Source organism: Saccopteryx leptura, chromosome 4, assembly GCF_036850995.1.
Source record: "Saccopteryx leptura isolate mSacLep1 chromosome 4, mSacLep1_pri_phased_curated, whole genome shotgun sequence".
Taxonomy (NCBI): Eukaryota; Metazoa; Chordata; class Mammalia; order Chiroptera; family Emballonuridae; genus Saccopteryx; species Saccopteryx leptura.
In genome coordinates this window covers 22354637-22378209 of record NC_089506.1, presented here as the reverse complement: position 1 = coordinate 22378209, position 23573 = coordinate 22354637, and the positions used below count along the sequence as shown (strand labels likewise).

The window sequence follows — 23573 nt, the reverse complement described above, 5'->3', positions numbered from 1 at the left end:
AAAGTGGTCCCAGGCAAAGAGGGAGTGGGTAAAGTGAGACAATGAATTCTGACATAGTTTACATTTTGGAGTAAGTATAAATTCCCTGATATACAGTAAGAACACATTCAAATTGGGAACTGAAAGTAGCTACTATTGAAATCTGAGTCATAGTGAAACATGACTCCAATAAGCTAGGTAATAAAACTGCAAAGTATTTGTTTGGGATCTTCCGAGTTCAAATCAGTCTACCTACATAAATGTCTCATCAAGTATAGCTTATTGATGTTTTCTTCAAAAGGCATATTTTTGCAAAAATGTTATTCCCTCATGGATAAGCTGATAATAAACCAAAGCTTTCAGAAGGAAACATTAAAGTACAGCTTACAGAGTTGGACACAGGTGTTAAAAATGGCTTTCTACTCTTACTGTTAGAGATCCTAGTACTTTAATCAGCTTTTCTGCAATACATTCCAACATCCACTGTCTGGTGCCCAAGGACCACAATCCATAAACAGTCTAAGCTGTTTTTCAAATGCTACAACTAACATCGTAGCTACAACTAACAATGAATTTAGAGGTCCTTACACACTCTTGACAACAAATCTGAACCACTTACTTGAACAACCAAACCACAGGTTCTGTTTTATTAGAGCTGAGAATCTAAAAATTCTGGCTGAGATTATGGTGCTCTATGGAGCATTTATATTCTTTAATAACATTCAGATAAAGGCTAGCAATAGATCAGCAGAAAGGAAACTAGGCAATTAGAGTCAAGATAATAGCAGCGAGGAATGGAGAAAATGCATGGCTTAAAATATTTTTCTTTGATTAGAATAAAATAACTGGAATAACAAAATAAGCAAGCCAAAAGTTTGCTTTCCAAAGCCTGAATTGTTATTAGTAAGCTAATGGTGAGACACATATAAAGATACACACAGTGGGATATGAGTTAATGCGTTAGAGATAGGTTACCAAAAAGGTTAAAAAACCCTCCCCTTTGTATTTCTCTAAGGCAGTGAGAAGATAAATTATTTCTTGAATAAAAATGAAGAATACCTACCTCAATAAAGAAATCATGATTATTGACAACTCAATTTTAACATTTTGAGAAGCTTTTGCCCCTTTCTTCAGCATCTAACAGGATCAAAGTAGATTTAATTTTTTTTTTTTTTAAGTCAAGTGAGAGGCAGGGAGACTGGAAGACAGACTCCCTCATGTGTCCTGACCAGGATCCAGTTGGCAACTCTTGTCTGGGGCTGATGTTCTGCCCACCTGAGGGCGTTGCTCTGTTGTTTGGCAACTGAGCTATTTTAGCGCCTGAGGCAAGGCCATGGAGTTATCCTCAGTGCCCAGGGCCAGCTTGCTCATACAGAGCCTTGGCTGTGGGAGAGAAAGGGGGGGTAGGTGGAGAAGCAGATGATCGCTTCTCCTGTGTGCCCTAAATGCAAAACAAATTCGGGACTTCCACACTCCAGGCTGATACTCTACTGCTGAGCCAAATGGCCAGGGAACTTAACTTTGTAAAAATTAGTTCATTTGGTTTTGTTGAGGTGAAAGAGCATGGAAAAATTATGATCATGAAATCACAAACTCTTAAAGCACTAAGAACCAAAAAAAACTATGTGACCTTTCTTTTCTCTACTTCAAAACTATGCATAATATATGCCTATCAGTAACAACTCTTGTTATATGCCAGGAGGGAGGTGTAATTTGAAAGTCAGCTTTCTCCTGTCACCTCTCCCCCAATTTCAGAATCACTCTCCTAAGTGACCATCTGCCACCGATCCATTTACAGTGAGCAAAACTGACACTAAGGCAACTAAGCGAACTACCTAAGGTTTCATGAGTATTATTCACTATCTGTTAGGGCCTGAACAAGGTAATATTTGAGCACAAAATAAACAAATCTGAGATTCTGAAGTAATGTAAACAAAAGAGTAACAAAACAGTAACAGCAATTAAACAATTTGAAAAACAATGACAATAACTAACTTTAAACAAATTAAACATATTCATATAATATAGACCAGGGGTCGGGAACCTATGGCTCACGAGCCAGATGTAGCACTTTTGATGGCTGCATCTGGCTCACAGAAAAATCTTTAATAAAAAAATATTAACGTTAAAAATATAAAACATTCTCATGTATTACAATCCATTCATTTCCTACCGCTCATGTTCATGGTTGCAGGTGGCTGGAGCCAATCACAGCTGTCCTCCAGGACAACACCAAATTTTTATTGGATAATGTGTAAAGTACACAGGTTGTTGTATGGCTCTCACAGAATTACATTTTAAAATGTGTGGCCTTCATGGCTCTCTCAGCCAAAAAGGTTCCCGACCCCTGATATAGACCAATTATTTCCATCAAAACTATTTTAGCCCTGTCTGGTTGGCTCAGGGGTAGAGCGTCAGCCCACCATGTGGAAGTCCTGGGTTTGATTCCCAGCCAGGGCACACAGGAGAAGCGCCCATCTGCTTCTCCATCCTAATCTCTCTCCCTTCTCTTTATCTCTCTCTTCGCTTTCCACAGATAAGGCTCCACTGGAGCAAAGTTGGCCCGGGCACTGAGGATGACTCCATGGCCTCTGCCTCAGGCACTAGAATGGCCCTGGTTGCAACGGAGTAATGGCCAGATGGGCAGAGCATCGCCCCCTGGTGGGTTTGCTGGGTAGAATCCGGTAGGGCACATGAGGGAGTCTGTCTCTCTGCTTCCCTGCTCCTCACTTCAGAAAAATACAAAACAAACAAACAAAAAAACTATATTAAAGTATCAGAGCTTTTATATGAGCTTGTAAACATTCCCCATGAACAATGGGGAATAAAGGTCATTTTAGTTTCTTTTAATATTTTGGACCAAGGGAATAAAAATTTTTTAAAATCCATTGTGTCTATTCAAATGATTGATGCATTTCGCATTTCCCATAGCATGCATTAATTCCTCATGCTTTAGGTATTTCCAGGAAAGAGCTATGTATAGACTTCAATCAAGAAACAGACTCATGGATGCAGAGAATATTTTGATGGTTGCAGATGGGAGAAGGTTTGGGGGGAATGAGTGAAAAGGGTGAAGGGATTAAGTACAAATTGACAGTTACAAAACAGTCACGGGATGTAAAGTTCAGCATAGGGAAGATAGTAATATTGTTGTAACTATACATAGTGCCAGATGGTACTAGATTTATCAGGGTGATTACTTTGTAAGTTATATAAATGTCTAATCACTGGGTAGTACACCTGAAACTAATATAATATTGTATGTCAACTATAATTGAAAAATTAAAAAATTTTTAAAAAGAACCCCTTAAAGACTTTATGTTGCCAAGTACCAAGTAGTAGCATGAGTTGATAATTTTCAAGTAAGTATTTTTTCATCAAGTTATCAGGACTCTCACCAGGCGGTGGTACAGTGGATAGAGCATCGGACTGGGATGTGGAGGACCCAGGTTTGAAACCCCAAGGTCATCAGCTTGAGCACAAGCTCATCTGGTTTAAGCAAAGCTCACCAGCTTGAGCCCAAAGTCACTGGCTCCAGCAAGGGGTCACTTGGTCTGCTGTAGCCCCCCGGGTCAAGGCACATATGAGAAAGCAATCAATGAACAACTAAGGAACTGCAACAAAGAATTGATGTTTCTCATCTCTCTCCCTTCCTGTCTGTCTGTCCCTATCTGTCCTTCTCTCTGACTCTCTCTGTCTCTGCCACAAAAAAAAAAAAAAAAAGGTATCAGGAAATATAAGAGATGAACTGATTCCTGTAACTAAAATGTCAGCCTATGTGTGGAATAAAATATTGTTACTTGATCTATTAATATGTGTTTTTACTAACAGTTTGAAAATTTAAAACCAGCTATATAGTTACAAAAGGAATTTCTCTAAAGCACCAGGAGATAATCTCCTGATCTCAAGAAGTTAACACTATGTCTTCCAGACTAATTGATATTAATATATATTACATATAAATGATAACTCCAAGAATTCTTGTTCCTCTCTGAAATTGTTCATATTTTCAGGACAATGAGGAAAAATCATTGATCAGAGTTCTCAATGCTTTCTTCCTAATTCTGAATCCTATTGTTCTTCCCATTCATGCTGGTACTTGTTTCGAAGTCCATACTATCAGTTAAGCCTAGAATTATGATCAAACTAAACACTTCACAGCCATTCTAAACGTGGAATAAATAATGTGGGAATTTCAAATTCTAGGCTTCAATGGAGCACTTTTGTGGTGGCGCTCTTTTCTTTCTTCTGCCTTCTACAACTTTGACCTTCATAGATAGTGAGAATTAGGTAATATTAAACATACTTGTGCTATAATACCATTGAAACCTCTAGAGCAGTGGCAGTCAACCTTGTCCCTACTGCCCACTACTGGGCATTCCAGCTTTCATGGTGGGTGGTAGCGGAGCAACCAAAGTATAAATTAAAAGATAGATTTAACTATAGTAAGATGTTTTATAAAGATTTATTCTGCCAAACTTAGTGAAAATCCGACATAAAGTACTTGGTAAGTAATTATTATTATATGCTTTAACTTGCTGTAACTCTGCTTTATAAATTTTATAAAGTAAAGTTACTTCCCTACTTTATAAATCACCATTACTGTGGAACCGGTGGGTGGTTAGAAAATTTTACTACTAACAGAGATACAAGAGTGGGCGGTAGGTATAAAAAGGTTGACCACCCCTGCTCCAAAGTATGCTGTCCAATATAGTATCCACCATTCTCACACGGCTACTCATTTTAAAGTGAATTATAAAAAAATATTCAAAAATAAAAATTCTGTTCCTCAGTTGCACCAGCCATATTTCAGGTTTTTCAGTAGGCCCTGTAGCTCATGCCTACCACACTGAACAGGCAGAAAGAATGTTAGAAGGGTGACATTATTTGGACCGTGCTACTTCCAAGTGTTGTTAATGCTACTGTAAGAAGTCATCTTTCACCCTAATACTACTTTCCATATTATTCTAACTCTTCCAGACATAACTGCCAAAACTCCATACCCTTTCCCCCTACTGAATATCAAACAACTTCTGCATCTGCCTGACATGCTGGCTCAGGGAAGACACTGGACTGGATGGTAAAAGTTCTGGAGTGTGTTCTAGCTCTGCCATCGCTTTCCTTGTGTGACCTCAGGAGAGCCACGTGAGCTTCTGGGGAGTCTCCATTTTATTGTTATGTGGAAAAGTGGAGAGTGAAGGGTTAAATGATCTCTGGAGTTTCAGCTCTAAAATTCTCAGCTTGAATTTGATTCTCAATACTGCTCAGATCTTTTTTTCTAAGTCAATTTTAATGTTGCTCTAAACAGACTCTAAGGAAAAACAAAATTCTGAGGAAAAATTTTTTACTCAACTATTATAAAAAGTAGTGCCTGGAGTTATAGAGTAAGCGTAAAACAACTTTACCCAACCAGCATTATTTTCTATTTTGTTTTGGTAAATTAAAAAAACAAAACAAAAAAACTTCACCTTAGTATGGAACTAGGCATAAAGCAAGACTATTATTACCATACTTCCCCATGTATAAGACTCACACTTTTCAAAAATTTGGGGTCTAAAAACTGGGTGCATCTTATACAGTGGTTGTAGTTTTTTAACTTGCATTTCCCACTTTTTTGCGCTGATGAGGAGTTGTATGAATTTTATAATGAATAAAACTTGAGTTCAATAATATTTGTTTTCAAATTTTGGGCCCCATAATTAAGATGTGTCTTATATATGGGAGTACTTATACATGTGGAAATATGGTATTTAAGAAGTTTTCCAATTCATTAGGAAAATGGAGATGTGTCCCACTTTCTGCAAGTCAAATAAAAATCATTGATCAAAGAAAAAAGCCACAAATATAATTCTATTATCCTGTCACCATATTTTAATAATAAAAGTTATAATATATTTACATGTCAATACAAAAAACCTAAATCAATGTCCTAAAACATAAAAAAATATATAGCATTCAAACAAAGGTTCTGAAGAAAACATAATGTAATCAACCACTAGTATGACTGTTGACAACCAGTTTCTTGGTATGCAACAACAGGACTTTGCTTAGCCCAGCAACATCTATGACACACACCTCATTTATGGACACTTAACAGGGTTTCAAATAATATATACCTGCTTCTGACATTCTGTCAATTGTAGCTGAAATGTGACTCAAAACCTTTTGCTGAAATTTATTTTTTGTTAACAATGTAAGCATTAAAATTTGGAACATAAATATAAATACACACTGGCCGGAAAAAACTGTATTACAAGAAAAGAAGTTGTATCTATTACAATCCCTAAAGCTGGATATTAAGAGTCAAGAGAGATGTTCTAATAGGGCATTGCTAACCAATGAGACACTTTGCAAATTGTGTCTGTACTTTAAAAGAAAACATCCTTTTAGATTACGCTGCAGAAGACAGAAAGGGAGGGAAGAAAAGAAGGAAGAAGAAAACTCTCATGCTAAGCGTGGCAGATTGTGACACCATGATTGAACCTGCGTGCTTGGAATGCCCATCATTACTTAAACCAGGGGTAGTCAACCTTTTTATACCTACCACCCACTTTTGTATCTCTGTTAGCAGTAAAATTTTCTAACCGCCCACCAGTTCCACAGTAATGGTGATTTATAAAGTAGGGAAGTAACTTTACTTTATAAAATTTATAAAGCAGAGTTACAGCAAGTTAAAGCATATAATAATAATTACTTACCAAGAACTTTATGTCGGATTTTCACTGTTTGGCAGAATAAATCTTTATAAAATAACTTACTATAGTTAAATCTATCTTTTAATTTATACTCTGGTTGCTCCGCTACCGCCCACCAGGAAAGCTAGAATGCCCCCTAGTGGGCGGTAGGGACCAGGTTGACCACCACTGACAAACCATCAACAACTACCTGTGCTAATAACTGGCTAGGCCTAGAAGAAATTGGACAACAATTTTGTACTATCATAATGTTGGTCCGCAAAAAGTTGTTTGAAAAAATTAAATCCCTATTTCATTCAAAACAGTTAGACTTGAGCTATTTAGTATACACAGCTATCATATACTTTATTGCAAAAATATTAACCTTTGATACAGGGTATGGCCCTAAATTCCACTGGGATGCTTTATAAGACAGAGTAGATGTACTGTGTCTTTTCTTATTTTACTTACTTATTGAAGTATAATTTAGATACAGTACAGTTCTCCCTTTTCCGATGTCATGTTCTGTGAATTTTAACCAACTTATATTGTTGTATGGCCACTACCTCTCAGAACATTTTTATCATCCAAAAGAGGTTCTTCAGGTTGGGCCCTTGTATAATCTCCTATTCCCAAACCCATTTCATGCAACCACTGATCTGAAGCCCCACATTTTTACTTTCTATAGAATGTGATATAAATAGAATCTCAGATAGTAAACTTTTGCATATGGCTTCTTTTATTTAGTGTAAATGCTTTGGAATTCATTCATGTTATTGGACATATCAGTATCTGTCTTTTGATAAGTAGTATTCCATTATATGACTACATCTGAATTTGCTTATTCTTCACTAGTTTATAGATACTTAGGTTGTTTACAGCTTTTGGGGATTATGAATAAAACAACCATAAAAATTCAGAGAGAATTTTATAGGGACATATCTTCATTTCCATTAGGCAAATCCTAGAAGTGGGGATGCTGGGTTGTATGGTACATATATGTTGAACTTTATAAGAAATTGTCAAATTATGTCTGTTTGAAATATGAAAAAATTTTAATTCTGAATTATGCATATGTCACTTATAGAAAGGAATAAGGACAAAAGAGAAAAAGTTGGCTGCTGAGAAATATGACAGTACTACCACAATCTCACAGATAGAAATCCCAGCTGTGCCTCTCATGGGGCCAATTCGACCAAACTTGTTCAACCTGCACACCTTTTAGTTCTTCATTTCTCACCTGTTCTTACTTTTGTATTTTTTTTAACAAGGAAAATATACAAATTTGATCTTTTCATTCAAGGAATTGTTTGGTGTGTAGCACCTGTAATCTCAGAGCTCTGAGAATATATGAACAAAATATATTTTGTTTAATTGAACCATACCATTATCTATGAAAAAAAAAAATCACTTTCCTGCGGTCCTTGCTCCTATCACTATGCCCAGCTCCTCAATGCATCAGCTCATCAATGCATTAGCTTACTGAGGACCTAGAGTGAATGAGACACCTATTTGAAGACTGTCAGACCTCTGCTTCTCACAATAAGTATAAAAAAACTAAGGAAACAAAGGGTAATGCAGAAGTACAAGTGACTATTTTTGTTTTTTCTTTTTTCTTTTCTTTTTAAACCTAACTGTCCATGTTAGTCTATCATGATTTACCTGCATTAAGGCAAAATAAAAATGAACACGGTTTTCTTTCAGCAGGATAAATGGCAGTACTTCCACACAATGAAGCACTGGAATTGCAACCTGCTTTAAAGTGACTTTTTTTTTTTTTTTTTTTTGTATTTTTCCGAAGCTGGAAACGGGGAGAGATAGTCAGACAGACTCCCGCATGCGCCTGACTGGGATCCACCTGGCACGCCCACCAGGGGCTACACTCTGCCCACCAGGGGGCCATGCTCTGTTGCGACCAGAGCCACTCTAGCGCCTGGGGCAGAGGCCAAGGAGCCATACCCAGTGCCCGGGCCATCTTTGCTCCAATGGAGGCTCGGCTGCAGGAGAGGAAGAGAGAGACAGAGAGGAAGGAGATGGGGAGGGGTGGAGAAGCAGATGGGCGCTTCTCCTGTGTGCCCTGGCCGGGAATTGAACCCAGGACTTCTGCACGCCAGGCCGACGCTCTACCTGAGCCAACCGGCCAGGGCCTCAAGTGACTATTTTTGAATGATGTAAGTAGGAACTGTCTTGTCTTCATTTGACTGCATTTTATTCTTGGAGTATTTTGTCTGTAGTTTACAAAGTCTGTGAAAAATGTAGTAACTTTGCAATTTTGGTCTTCTCAAGAACCAATTATGATTTACTCTTTCAGCTGCAAATGTTTAACTTATCTTTTTCTTATATTTTCTCAAAAGTGTCACTAAATCTTTTATTCAGGGTTAGAGTTAATTAACTTTCGTAAAGTCTGATTAATGGTATTATCCTAGGCATAATCCTTTTCATTCAAACTCTCATTCTTTCTTTAAAATGCCATTCATTTATTACTTCTCTTGTGATTAACATCATTTATTTATTCATTTAACAAATGTATTTTCACTATCTCCAATATGCCTAGAGTAATACAGCTACTACTATTATAGCACGTACTGAATCTGGAAGCAGCAGGAGAGAAAGTGATGTAATTAGAGCTGCACACCAGGAACGGCACCAAGCCAACAGCTATCTTATTCCCTTAGCGGGCCGCAGTGCACAGCTGTTGTTCATGGATGCACATCACCCATGTAAACGTTACCTTGCAGGTGTGTTAAGGAAAGTGGTTGCAGACCACTTTTAGAAGATAACAGAGCTAAGCACTACGTTCTTAAAGCTTTTAGATATTTACCAATGAGTCTATGAGAGAGAGATCCTGTGCGTGTGTCTGTGTCTCTGTAAATAAAAGATTCCCATCAGAAAAATGATAGTTTTTAATCTTTTTCGTATCAGGAACCACTCTTAGGAGCTAATAAGAACAAATTTAGACTCTCCTGAAAAAATACTTTGAACATTTAAGCATAAACTGAATTTTCTGCCTATAGTTTTAGAATTTTTACAGCTGTTTTAGATTCCATGAACTTACCACAGGTTAAGAACCTCTAGTTTTGCTTTGTTTGGTTTTTAAGAACCTCTGACTTATGCTCACTAATTCTAAAGATAGTCTTAGAACAGGCTTGACAAGATAAACCTAGCTTGATTTTACACGATTCAGTTAAAACCCAGGATAAATAAATAACGTGCCAAAAAGTTTTAGAACTATGTAGTGGTAAAACTTGAACAGAAATATATGCCCTTTGACAGTATTTTTTATTGGAATAGTATGGAGTGATTTCATAGAGAAATCACATGTAAGCTTGGCAACAGGCTTTCAGGCACCATTTTAATAAGTGGCAATGGATCGGAGGCTAGAGTTTTATCAACATGAGCCAAGGAAATGCAAGATTATCTGGAAAAGTGATTGATGTCAAATTTATAGGTTGGGAGGATAAAGCACAATGGGGGACAATGAATACTTTTAAAAAATAAATTTGCTCTATATTTTAAAGGATCTTGAATGTTAGGTTGTAGAACTGAACATTATTTTGCAAAGGATAGGAACACGGAGTCATTCATTCATTTTTGAGCAGGGTAGTAAGCTAATTAAAGCTGAATTTAACCTGGTAATTCAGTGGATTAAGACCTAGAAACTGGGGATTAGTTAGGGCTATTGTAGGAGGATGATGACAGAAAATATACCTGGGTGGTGACAATAGGAATGGAAAGAATATTAAGCAGAGAAAAGGCATTTAATGGATCACAATGCAGCAGAACTTGTAATCTGATATGTTAGTGTTATGTGGGACTAGGGATGTCATGTTACATAGCTACAAATTAATGGTAAAATTTTAAATATTTACATCTCAATCTTAGATTAATATTTTGTCCAATAATCTTTCTGAATATAATCAAAGTAGCAACACTTTGTTGGTTCAGCTGTGCTTAATGGACACCTTACCACAGATTCAGACTTCATTTACTGAGAAATGTCCAACAAGTTGAAATAAGCTATTTAAATAATATAGCTAACTAGATAATTATTTAGTTGTTCAAACTGAATAGTCTTAGATTCTAGAATAACCAATTTCAAGAAAGACATTGAGGGTTCACAGTTCAGCTAAAAGGAATTTCAAATGTATTAATCTAACTCAATGCTCCTCAATAACCTTTTTACTGTTAGGTCATGACTATGGCACTATATCAAGAATTAGGATTATTTTATCTAAAAGACTATAAAGAGAGCTAATGAGGTAAAATGTCTGGAAAGACAGTTTGTTCCTTTTCTGCGCTTAATTAATATTAGCTTCAAAAAAATCCAATACATTTAGTTGAACATTCACTAAATTTACTTAACTGTGTTTTATTATAAAGTTAATACAATGGGCCTAGGCGATGGCGCAGTGGATAGAGCATCAGAATGGGACATGGAGGACCCGGGTTTGATACCCCAAAGTCACCAGCCTGGACGCGTGCTCATCCAGCTTACCAGCTTGAGCGTGGGATCACAGACATAACCCCATGGTCACTGGCTTGAGCCCAAAGGTCACTGACTTGAAGCCCAAGGTTGCTGGCTTGAGCCCAAGGTCACTGGCTTGAGCAAGGAGTCACTCACTCTGCTGTAGCCCCCCCCCCCCCCATCCCCAGTCAAGGCACATATGAGAAAGAAATCACTGAACAACTAAGGAGCTGCCACAAAGAATTAATGCTTCTTCTCATCTCTTTCCCTTCCTATCTGTCTGTCCCTCTCTCTGGCTCTCTCTCTCTGTTTTTGTCAAAAAAAAAAAAAAGTTAATGGGCTATTGTACCATCATGATTGCATTGGTTTTAACTTTCTCATACTTTAAATCACGTTCCTTATTTTGTTCAGTTGAAAAGATGTGTGAGAATATTCATTAATTCAGAAAAATATCAAAGAAATATTTTAAAGTTGAGAAAATAAAAAGCACATACTTGTATATTTTTGAAAAATTATTTTATAATATTTTGCTGTATCAAGTCTGTCTAAATGTAAGTCAGAAAAAGTATTTTTATTTGGCAAACAGGAGAAATAAAAGTAGGAGATAATTTCAGATAATCTTATCATCTTACTGAGAAGCATTCCGATGTGTAGGGAGGGCATAAAGCCACATGTTAACTGTGCATTTTAATTTTCTTACCTGAAACATATTTAATCTTGCCCTTTAGTATCAGTTCTATTGTCTAGTTCTTCCTTATTTTAAATGCCTAGCAAAGCAGAGCAACAACATTTCCATCAGAAACATTTATAAGACCATCTAATATTAGTAATATTGAAATCTGAGTCAACATTCTTGTCTTTTGTGTGTGCCTAGTTAGTATTTCTCAGAGGGCAGAAATAAGATATAACATTTTCAGTCCTTGGTAGTAATTTTTTTATAGATGATTACTCAGAATTTTCTTGTTCCTCTTATTTTTTAGAAACCCGCTCGAGTTAACCTGAGATATATATCACTTCATGCCTACATGGTAATTTTCCCAGTTAGGTTTTAGTTTTGCATTATACATCATTTTATTTTAGAATTTGCGTGTATGAAAAGTTTACCCCCATTTTGAACATAGATGACCAAAGACAAAAGATTGCAGGTGCTACATACAAAAGTTTCTTGAATAAAGAAATAAATTTGTATACTGATGTTTAAAAAATGAACTCTTTTTAAAAATAACAATTTTAATATAAATACAATACTTTGTTATCAAACATTAAGAAACATAGCTGAAGGAAAAAATGTGTTTTTGAGTATTTTGGCATTTTTCTTCTTTGATACTTATTTTTCTCCCATGATTTATCAGCTATCATCAGATAAAAATTATCACTTAGCCTTATTAAAAAGCTGCTACCATAAATATTACCTCTCTTGGAATAATCAAAGACTAAATCACTCTAAATAGCCAAGTTTTCAACATAACTGCTAATTTAGCATTTTAATTCTTCTGCTCTTGATAGAATTTATTTCTGAAATATAGTAGTCATTTCTATGCATTCATATATAGATTATTCCAAACATAATTTCACCTTACTTGACAAATTAGGGTCGATTATTGTAAACCTCCACGGACTGTGGCATAACACAGCCATGCTCTTGGGCCTGCAAGATGCGGAGACAGTCACACCTGTGTGAAAGGGCTGCAGCGTGCCACACATTTTATCAGGTTTAATGTAAAACTCACTTTCCTCTTTCCCTTCATGTTAATCTCTGTGCATTTCCTCTGACAGATACTTCACAGTGTCTAGCAATGCTGCCCAGTGGAAGTATACGGCAGAGCACATATTTAACCCTCAGAGTAGTACAGACGTGCACGTATGTCCTCCTGCCTCCTGACCATCGAGCACAATCAGACAAAAACTGTTAGTTCAAAAATGTGTAAGGCAACATTAAAAAAGGCAAATGTATGTTCTTCTTGTTTCCATAAATTAGTTATCAAACATGATTTTAAGTTCATAAAATTGTAACTGGAACTAATTTCACTTAAAAAAACTCACTCCTGGGGGTCAGCTAGTGTGAAAAAAAACTCACTACTCAAAGGGTTAATTTCAAGTTTCTAATAACTATGATAAAAAGGTAAAGAAACAAAAGACACTAATTTTAATAATACTTGACTCAACCCAATAGATCTAAAATATTATTTCAACTGTGGCACTGGGCCCATCTCACGTGTTCAACAGCACCTGCAGCTAGTGACTCCTTTACTGAGCGACAGTGGAAACCTAAAACCCTCGTGTGCTGAAAGTTACAAAACTGAGCAAGCACCTTGGTAGGAGCGGAGTGATGCGTGGGAGAGCGGAGAAGAAAAGGGGAGGGGGGAGAAAAGGAAGACATCAGAGAGAAGGAGAGTAGTCAAGTCAAGGTGGGATGAGGCTAGGAAGGGCAAAAGAATCCAATGATCAAGTGTATGGGGTAGACACCGTGAAGGCTCGAGACTTAAGTACCGAGCATTAATGAGCAGAATAATGCAGAAATGAGGCTTTGCTCAGTAGGTAATTGAGGGCTTTTAAAGAGATCGGCACTCTGATGAGAATTCACAGGCACCGCGCTACAGTGTCTAGAGGAAAAGGCCGCGGAAGTTAAAGATGAGCCCCTGCGCGGTACAGCGGAAGGCCACCATCCAGTGCATATCCCCGGAGAGACAGCGCCCGCTTCCATAACGTGTCAAGCGCAGCACTATCACTTTACTGAATCTTGTAGAGATGAACAACTTTACCAAAGAAATATAGACCATGTCTAGTGACTCTGAAGTCCTGGGCATAGGACCAAAGACCTGGTAAATTCATCATTTTTCTTGCTGACGAACTTAAAAGAAATGGAAATTTGAAGAAAATGAAAAGCTGGCTATCCACGAAAGAACAAAATCTGGTCTTGAGGAACCTGAGCTTAGGGTACAAAATGATGGCAATTGATGATAGGCATTAAAAGAACATAAAAACTGAAGATCCTGCTATAGAATATCTTGCTATTAGAGTTTAAAAAAAAATCAACTGTTCAAATACAGAATAAAAATTAAGACTAGCCCAGATTAAACTATTCTGAAGCTTGTTTGACAGGAAGTTCAATAAATCAATGTGACAAATTTACAAAAAAGTAAATGGAAACTTACGTTATCAGCAGAATAAAAAAAGGACAAAAAGAGAAAAAGGGTGGGGTTAATATGAAAGACTGAAGTGGATAGCGGTGGTGATAGTTATAGGAAGGGTACTAACTGCTCCTGTCCGTATTTCAGAGGAAGCTCCCAAAAAGAAAAAAATGTTTAGTCATATACAATGGAGTTTCAAAAAGAAGTTTCTGTATTTGGCTTAGCAAACAGGAGAAACAGTTCTAACCATATAAGTTATTCCACAAAGGATTAATTACGGCAGAGAGCTTGTAGGGCTGTCACACAAAATGCCACACTGGAATAAAGTACAGTGTGTCTGTAAGGTCATTTTTGCACTTTTGACTGGTCACAGGAAAGCAACAAAAGACGACAGAAATGTGAAATCTGCACCAAATAAAAGAAAAACTCTCTTAGTTTCATACCTATTCACTGCACAGTTCGATGTGGGCTCACACACAGATTTTTTAGGGCTCCTTAGGTAGCTATCCCGTATAGCCTCTACAAACTCGTCACTGACTGATGGTCTACCAGAACGGGGCTTCTCCACCAAACTGCCAGTTTCCTTCAACTGCTTATCCGACCGAGTAATGTTATTCCTATGTGGTGATGCTTTGTTATAAACGCGCTGATATTCACGTTGCACTTTGGTCATGGATTCAAATTTAGCGAGTCACAGAACACACTGAACTTTCCTCTGTTTTGTCCACATCTCAACTGGCATGGCCATGGGCTTCTCTGCTGTATACATGGTGTTACGTCATCATCTGCGCATGCGCACATGCTGCCACATCATCCTACTGGGAGGGTTTTCCTTTTATTTGGGCAGATTTCACATTTCTATCGTCTTTTGTTGCTTTCCTGTGACCAAAGTGCACCATGACTTTACAGACACATTGTATAGGATCCTTATGGCATGAGGGAGGAAATTAGGTAGCCTCTCAATCTAAGGTTCCTTCCAGATCCATGATTATATGGCTGAATTTCATGATACAATTATATACCATATTTTTCACTCCATAAGATGCACCTGAACATAAGACACACCTAGGGTTTTAAGGAGAAAAATAAGAAAAAAAATATTCTGAACCAAATCGTGTGTTAAAATATTTAATAAAATACCATATTTTTCGCTCCATAAGATGCACGGGCATTTTCCCCTCCACTTTTTTTTTGGGGGGGGGTGCATCTTATGGAGTGAAAAATACGGTACTTATTAATTATAATAAATTTGGACTTAAATTATACATGTATGCATTCTTGACTATCTGCTCTTCATTTGATCCAACCACTGGTCTATAAATTGGTTCACATATAAAATTATATATAATACCTTCTTGTTTGACAGGAACTTTCTTTGAATGAATTCATTTAATCCTCGAATAAAGCTTCTGTTCTATTATTACCTCCATTTTACAGATGAGAAAACGGAGCAATAGAAGGTCATATCGTTAATGTATTAGGTTCCTAATGTTGTACAACACATTACTAGAAACGTAATGGTTTAAAACACAAATTTATTCTCTTACAATTCTGGAGGTCAGAAGTCTAAAACAGATCCGCAGAGCTGTATTTCTTCCAGGGACTCTAGGAGAGAATCAATTTCCTTGCTCTTTCTAGCTTCTAAAGGGTGCCCACATTCCTTGGCTTGCAGCCTCTGCATCACTATGACATCTGCTTCCACATCACATCTCCTTCTCTGTCTGACACTTTTTCATTTTTTCTATAAGGACCCTTGTGATTTCATTGGGCCTACCCAAATAACTTAAAATTACCTCCCCATCTCAAAAGCCTTAACTTAATTACATCAGCAAAGTTCCTTTTACACCATAAAGTAACATTCATAGGTTCTGGGGATTAGTGCATGAACATTTCTGGGGACCCATGGCTGTGCCTATCACAGGCTAATATATCACAGATAGGAGAATTTTTAACCACAATGAATGCTGCCTCTCAAAATATTGCTCCTCTATAAATGGGCAACAGATTGATAATACTTTCTAAGGTATTCCCTAGAAGGTGCTAAGAATAAAGAATTTTCTTTAATAGGGCATGTGAAACTTCACACCTTGGGTCATAGGCTGTATAGCAGGGATTCCCAAACTACGGCCCGGCCCGCAGGCCGCATGCAGCCCCCTGAGGCCATTTATCCGGCCCCTCCGCACTTCCGGAAGGGGCACCTCTCTGTTGATTTAAATTTACTCGTTCTTTATTTTAAATATTGTATTTGTTCCCGTTTTGTTTTTTTACTTTAAAATAAGATATGTTCAGTGTGCATAGGGATTTGTTCATAGTTTTTTTTTATAGTCCAGCCCTCCAACAGTCTGAGGGACAGTGAACTGGCCCCCTGTGTAAAAAGTTTGGGGACCCCTGCTGTATAGCAACAAATGAATTCTACCCGGTATGATCTTCTGGAGAACAGCTGTTAAAAAATATACAGTGAACATCTAAAAATGGAAGCTACTTTGTGGTTAAGTTAGCAATAACATAAAAACAGTCTAGGAATAAAAACACATTTGTGTATTCTGAAAGAAAAATTCTGGTCAAATTCTAGGGACCCACATTCATACTTCTTTTTCAATTGCAAAGGAATTAAAATCTAGTTTTTTATAAAATCTTTAACATAGGGAATATTCCATTTTTAGCTATTAGTACTAAGTTAGAACTAGGGAAGAATATAAATCTAAGTAAAAAAGCACAGTAGACATGTTATTTTTATCTGCCCAAATGCCCCTTACATCCTTCTGATAAGCGCTCTCCCCCTTGTTTGGGGAACTGCTCTTCCTTTCCTATGATGATAGGATTCTGGTAGAGTTCCCAATCACAAAGTGTTGCTCCACCCCTGACCAATCAACATACAACATACGTACTCCTGCCATAGAGCAGTCATTGATCCAGGTACAGATATATGACCCACAGAGCTCAGACTTTTTCCTTGAGACTTTTCACTATACAATTGGGGAAGAGCCCTTTTTTTACATTAGAAAAAGAATAAGAGCTTTAGTTTTGAATTTCCAGTGCTGCAATTACCATGCTCCTCTACACATGAAGAGCCTAAGAAAATAAGAACACACAGAAAATGGAGACAGAGGCTGAAGTCATTGGGAAGGGAGGAGGGGACAGAACAGAGAAGGCAAAGAACAGGAAAGAGGGCAAGAGGGAGGGAGGAGGTGTAAGAGTGAGGGGAAGGGAGCAGAGAAGGTGGCAGAGGAATGCTCAGAAAATGGGACAAAAAAGTGGTGGAAGAGTTAAAGAGAAAGCGACAGTCAGAGAGTACATGATATAGTTTGAGTCTCTGGATCCAGCACACCCTGCTGTCAAATATCTCTTTGCCTTTTATGTGGTTTGTACCCTTAACCAACAAACTCTGTCAGTTAAATAATAGTAATTTGATTCATGAGTGTTAACAATGTGCCCCTTTAACTTCCTACCACTTCACCTTTAAAAAACTATCAAATTCAAACCAACTTTTGTAGTTGAAGCCTCTAACTTACTTTTTAAAAACATGGCCTTAGGTAGATTTTTAAAGTATTTACACTGATATGATTTAATTCAAGTTATTTGCTTTACATTAAAAAAATGTTCACATTTTTTAATGTAATTCACAAGGCCCTTCAAAATGCACATTATAGAAGTACCTCACTCAGAAATAATTTTATGTATATATAAATTTTCCCTACCTTGACCACAAAACAAAGTCTTTTAGCAAAAACATTTGAGTCTGGGATTTTTATAGTAATCTTTGATATTAGATAAGATAGGATAATAATAATTCTCTTCCAGGACTACACATACTTACTGAGAAACAAAATTTTTTTAAAACACTGAACAGACTTACCAATAACACAAGAAGCTAAGAAGCTCTAATTTAGAATGGTGTATTACTACTACTTTTCATCTTTTTCTTCCTTTAACTTTATAATTTTTGTTAAAAAGAGACAACAGAACCAAAATGGAGTCACTTGCGCTAAGCCCACATCATCAAACCAAGGCTTAATGCCTAACCTAACTGTAGTTTCCTCCTCTCCAAGGAATGTAACCTTTAACCAGTCAATCTGGAATTACCTGGCTGACATATCCAGCAGACCCTCCCATCCCCACAGAAAGATGACCTTGCCTGAAACAATCCCCTTTTTTGCTAGAAACTTCCTTTTCCTGTCCCTCTTTAGCTTATAAAAACTTTTCATTTTGTATAGCTCTGGGGAGCTCCTCTCCATATGTTAAATGGGGTGCTGCTCAATTTATGAACTGTTGAATAAAGACAATTCGATCCTCAAATTTACTCAGTTCAATCTAGTTAGTTTTTTAATACTTTCATTATAAAGATGGGGTATGTACGTGTTCATGAGAGGAGAAGGCTCGGGCCTGGCTTGGGAATTACAGGTAAGTCTTAAGGAGCATCACCTTTTGTGCAGGACATTTTAATGAATCCTGAGTCTGCTACTATCTGGCCATGTGAATTTGACTATATCGTTTAACCTTCCCTTGAGCTTCATGTTCCTCACTGTAAAATGAGAAAGATAATGCTTATCTTATGGGTTGCTCTGAGGGTCAGGGATAATATAAATAGCCAATAATGCCTGACTAACAGTAGACCTCTGACTCAAGATAATAATGATGGTGATAATAATAATGTTTTTCAAATTTGAAAGCATTTGATTTGCTAACAATTATTATTTCTCCCTATAAAGCACCAGGGAGACAGAACCTCTTTTTCACTAACATCAGTGAAAAAATTTTAATTTTAAAAACCTAACATTTAAGAACTCTTAAGAAAACAGATATTGTAGGCCCTGGCTGGTGGCTAAATAGATAGAGCGTTGGCCCTGTGTATGGAATTCCTGGGTTTGAGTCCTGGTCTGGGTACATAGGAAAAGCAACCCTCTGCTTCTCCCTGCCTCCCTCTCCCCCTTCATTCCCTCTTCACTTCTGGCAGCCAGTGGCTCAATTGGTTCAATTGAGGCCCCAGGCACTGAGGATAGCTTGTTTAGAGTGTATCAGTCTCAAGCACTAAAAATAGCTCAGTACTTGAGCATCAACCCCAGACAGGGGTTGCAGGGTGGATCTCAGTCGGGGCGCATGCGGGAGTCTGCCTCACTATTTCTCCTCATCTCACATAAAAAAAAAAAAAAAGAAAACAGATTTTGCTATGCCCCTTTATAATAAAACTTTATAATGAAATAACTTTTACATAATAAAAATGGGGGAGGGGAGCATTTGATCTTACTGTCCTGAAATTTTTGCTGGGTCCCTAGAATGTGATCACAATATGAGAAGAATAGAAATGGTTGTATACCACTAATAAAAAGTGGGAAAATAAAGGGTTTTAATTAAGTTCCAAGAAAAAGTAAAAGCTATTCAGAGGAAATTAATTAGAAAAAGCATGCAGACGAGCTTTCCCTCTTCCCCTCTACCAAAAGCAATAGAACCGTATTGAGATTGGTAGAACCTCACAAAGAGCAAATCTGTTTTTCATTAAAGAGAGGACCTCATTCAAAAGGAAAGATGTATACATTGGTAATAAGTTCCTATCATACAGATATTTGATATTTCTTAATATGCTAGTTGGTGACCTATTGACTTCTAGCAGCTCAAGTGTATCATGTGTCAATAAGATAAAGCCATAATGGAAAATATAAATTTATCATGTTTCATGTTTTGTTTTTTGTTACTTTATATATAATGATTTCTTAAACTGCATATAAATTTTGGCATATTTTTATCTACCATAAAAATGTTCCAACCCTGCAATGTGGCAATCCTTATGAAACTTGACTAAAGGGTAATTTTAAGTAGTCGATATTTTAAAGCATGAAGTTTGAGATAAATGAAAACTAAAATTAACCTAGGATTAGTACTCTGTTATACAATATATTGAGGAAGTATAAGTCAGCCCTACTGATAATGACTGTTTCTAACAGGACATGGACAAGGCCACAGAAAACAATGTTCCTCTACAAGGCCACTCCATAGCTATAAAGGGGACCCACAATCCTTTCCTCCAAGTTAAATGTTACTTTCTCTTTTTTTTTTTTTTTTTGTATTTTTTTTTTTCTGAAGCTAGAAACGGGGAGAGACAGTCAGACAGACTCCCGTATGCGCCCGACCGGGATCCACCCGGCACGCCCACCAGGGGCGGACGCTCTGCCCACCAGGGGGCGATGCTCGGTCCCTCCGGGGCATTGCTCTGTCACGACCAGAGCCACTCTAGCGCCTGGGGCAGAGGCCAAGGAGCCATCCCCAGCGCTCGGGCCATCTTTGCTCCAATGGAGCCTTGGCTGCGGGAGGGGAAGAGAGAGACAGAGAGGAAGGAGAGGGGGAGGGGCAGAGAAGCAGATGGGCGCTTTTCCTATGTGCCCTGGCTGGGAATCGAACCCGGGACTTCTGCACGCCAGGCCGACGCTCTACCACTGAGCCAACCGGCCAGGGCCAAATGTTACTTTCTTAATAATGACATCAGCAGCCTGACTTCAGCATCAGTTAGCTAGAACTGATTACCTGGGCCTCTGTGGATGGGTATGTGAGTAGGTGTATATATACCTTTAGTATACCAGCCAGAGTAAACACTAAATAAAGCACAAAAATCTACGATTTGCAGATTGAAGTTATCTTGCTTCTCTTTATTAGCAAGATATTAATTAATGCCTTAGGAAAACTAAAGAAAGGGTACTTTTTAAGTTAATTAAGTTACTGCTTAATAGCATCTTCAGGAAAAGGTTGCAAGGTTACACAAGCTTTAACTTAAGAGAGAGACAAAAGACTAGCAAACCAGTGCATGCACACAGGCAAGCACACTTACCCTCATTCTAAACAGCAATTTCCTGGGCTCCCGTTTTGTGTAATGATTCTGATCACTTGATGCCTCTTGATGGACAGGGAAGAAAGTGCTATCTATTTGGCAGAATGTCACTGTTGTTGAACAAGCTAGAGAAGAACTGTATACTATTTATTCCTTTTGCTTATAGTCTGTTCATTTCATTTATTTTGTGTCAAGCTTTTAGATGACCCAGAAGCAACTGGAGAGTGAAATTTAGTAAGATCATATAAGGCAATATTCTTTTTACACTGTTGAGCAAAAGTATGGAAACACAAAATATTCTAAATGGAAAAATACACAAAAATGTTAGACTGAAAATACTAAGCCTCAAATGTGGACAGAAAACAAACCAGGAGCAGTAAATGCTGAGTTCCTGGTTTCAGCAATTTCTGCAGAAGATCAATTGCTCTTTCTTCTGTTCTCCATAACACTTTCTATATTGTACAAAAAATCTTTGGTGGGTCTGCTCATCCATCCTTGCTCAACTTGAGCTACAAGAAGTCAGGGACCATTTTTTATATTCATTCTTGTATCTCCATTTTATTTAAAAAAAGAAGAATACTTATCTCACTTTCCCATCCTGGTGTCACATACATTTCTTAAAAAGAATGTCTTCTCTAGAAGAAGCTCCACTGTAACAGCACAGGAGTGTGTTATATCTAAGCTCAGAACTAAGAAAGATTTAGAAAACTGCATTATAAATAAATCAGGATAAATTAACACAAAACTTGATAAGCTATTTGAAATTGATGAAAATGACCTGACCAGGCAGTGGTGCAGTGGATAGAGTGTTGTCTGGGGCCCCGAGGACCCAGGTTTGAAGCCCTGAGGTCACCGGTTGAGTGCAGGCTCATCTGGCTTGAGCGCAGGGTCACTGGTTTGAGCCCAAGGTCATTGGCTTGAGCAAGGGGTCAATGGCTCAGCTGGAGCCTCTGGTAAAGGCATGTCTGAGAAAGAAATCAATGAACCACTAAAGTGCTGCAACTATGAGTTGATGCTTCTCATCTCTCTCCCTTCCTGTCTGTCTGTTCCTCCCCTAAAAAAATGATAAAAATGGTACACTTTTACTTCAGCCAAAACTGACACACACATACACACACTCACACTTTCCCATACACAGCCTGGCTTGCTATGTAAGTTGTTAGCTTTTTAGGTCCTGTCAAATTGAACTGCTGTGGGAAAAAAATAATTTTAACAGCAATCAAACACATAAGCATTTATGATATGCAAATAACGTGTTATTTTCCTCTCTCCAGGAGAATGCTGGACTAATTAAAGTGTGCACCTTTATAAGACTGAATAAAATTTTATTTTATGTATATAGAACATTTTATTTATCCATTCATTTCTTGAAGGGCACGTGAGTTGCTTTACCTTTCGCTCTTGCTAATATGCTACAACGCATATGAGTGTACAAACATATCTTAGAGCTTCTGCTTTCAACCCTTTGGAATATACACCCAGAAGTTGAATTGCTGGGTCACAGTCATTTTATTTTATTTTTCAGAACCCTCCACACTGTTTTCCATAGGAACTGCATCATTTTACATTCCCATCAACAATGTATAAGGGTTCCAGGTTCTCCACATTCTCACATTCTCTTACTTTCTGTTTTTTATTTTAATAGTAGCCACCCTGATGGGTGTGATGTGCTATCACCCCACATTTCTATTTATTTTCAAGACTGTGTCTGATGAATATATTTTTAATGAAAACTGACTTCCCAAAAGTCTATAAGTGACTTCAAAGTATAGGTAAAATGCAAACCGACCTGAATAATTTTTCATAAAGTTATTTTAATAAAGCAGATTTTTGTTTTTACTTGATGTTTTCCCTCCACTGACTTAAAAGTTATGTAAAAATTGATAAAATATTCTTTTCTTACTATTATGGGAGTACAGCATAATTGGCTACTTTATGACAACAGGGTATATATATATAGTATAAAGAAGTATAATACTTATATACTTTAGTAAGGCTGCTATTATGATAAGTTCTCCAAAATAGGTAAAATAATAAATTTTCTATGTCTTTATTTGAGTTTACATGAATTTTTGTGAGATGTTAAATTAAAGCATATATATTTATTTAGTAGCATTTTCTTTGAAGGTATAAACCAAGGTCCATATGCTAGAAAGAGTTAACACATTTTTTACTAAAGGTACTACTAATTCATTTTAAATAGAGAATTAAAATATTTCCAGAAAAGATCTGATGAGAAATTAGAGCTAATAAATGAAAGAAAATATGGTGTTCAATATTCTAAACTAATTAGGTCTTGACTCTTATTTCAAGGATGACATTAAAAGACATTTTATACATACAAGAACAGTCTGACAAATTGTACTGAGAGAGCTCATGGCTAGTCATGTTTATGAAGGATGGCATTATTCTGGTCCATCTGACATCACCTCAGATTATTTGTCACCAGCCCAAATAGCATATAATAGACACAAACAAAATTTAAATTAAGTTTGTGGAAATCTTAA

The 23573-nt window shown here is 37.2% G+C and overlaps 1 protein-coding gene and 1 non-coding gene across 2 annotated transcripts in view; both read right to left on the bottom strand.

Moving 5' to 3' along the window:
- TNKS (tankyrase) overlaps window positions 1-23573 on the bottom strand; it is a 204668-nt gene that overhangs the window by 88674 nt on the left and 92421 nt on the right. The gene's annotated exons all lie outside the window — the stretch shown is intronic.
- LOC136404681 (small nucleolar RNA SNORA69) lies at window positions 8286-8412 on the bottom strand. Its single transcript, XR_010751394.1, has one exon. It is a non-coding gene; the product is annotated as a small nucleolar RNA SNORA69 (small nucleolar RNA).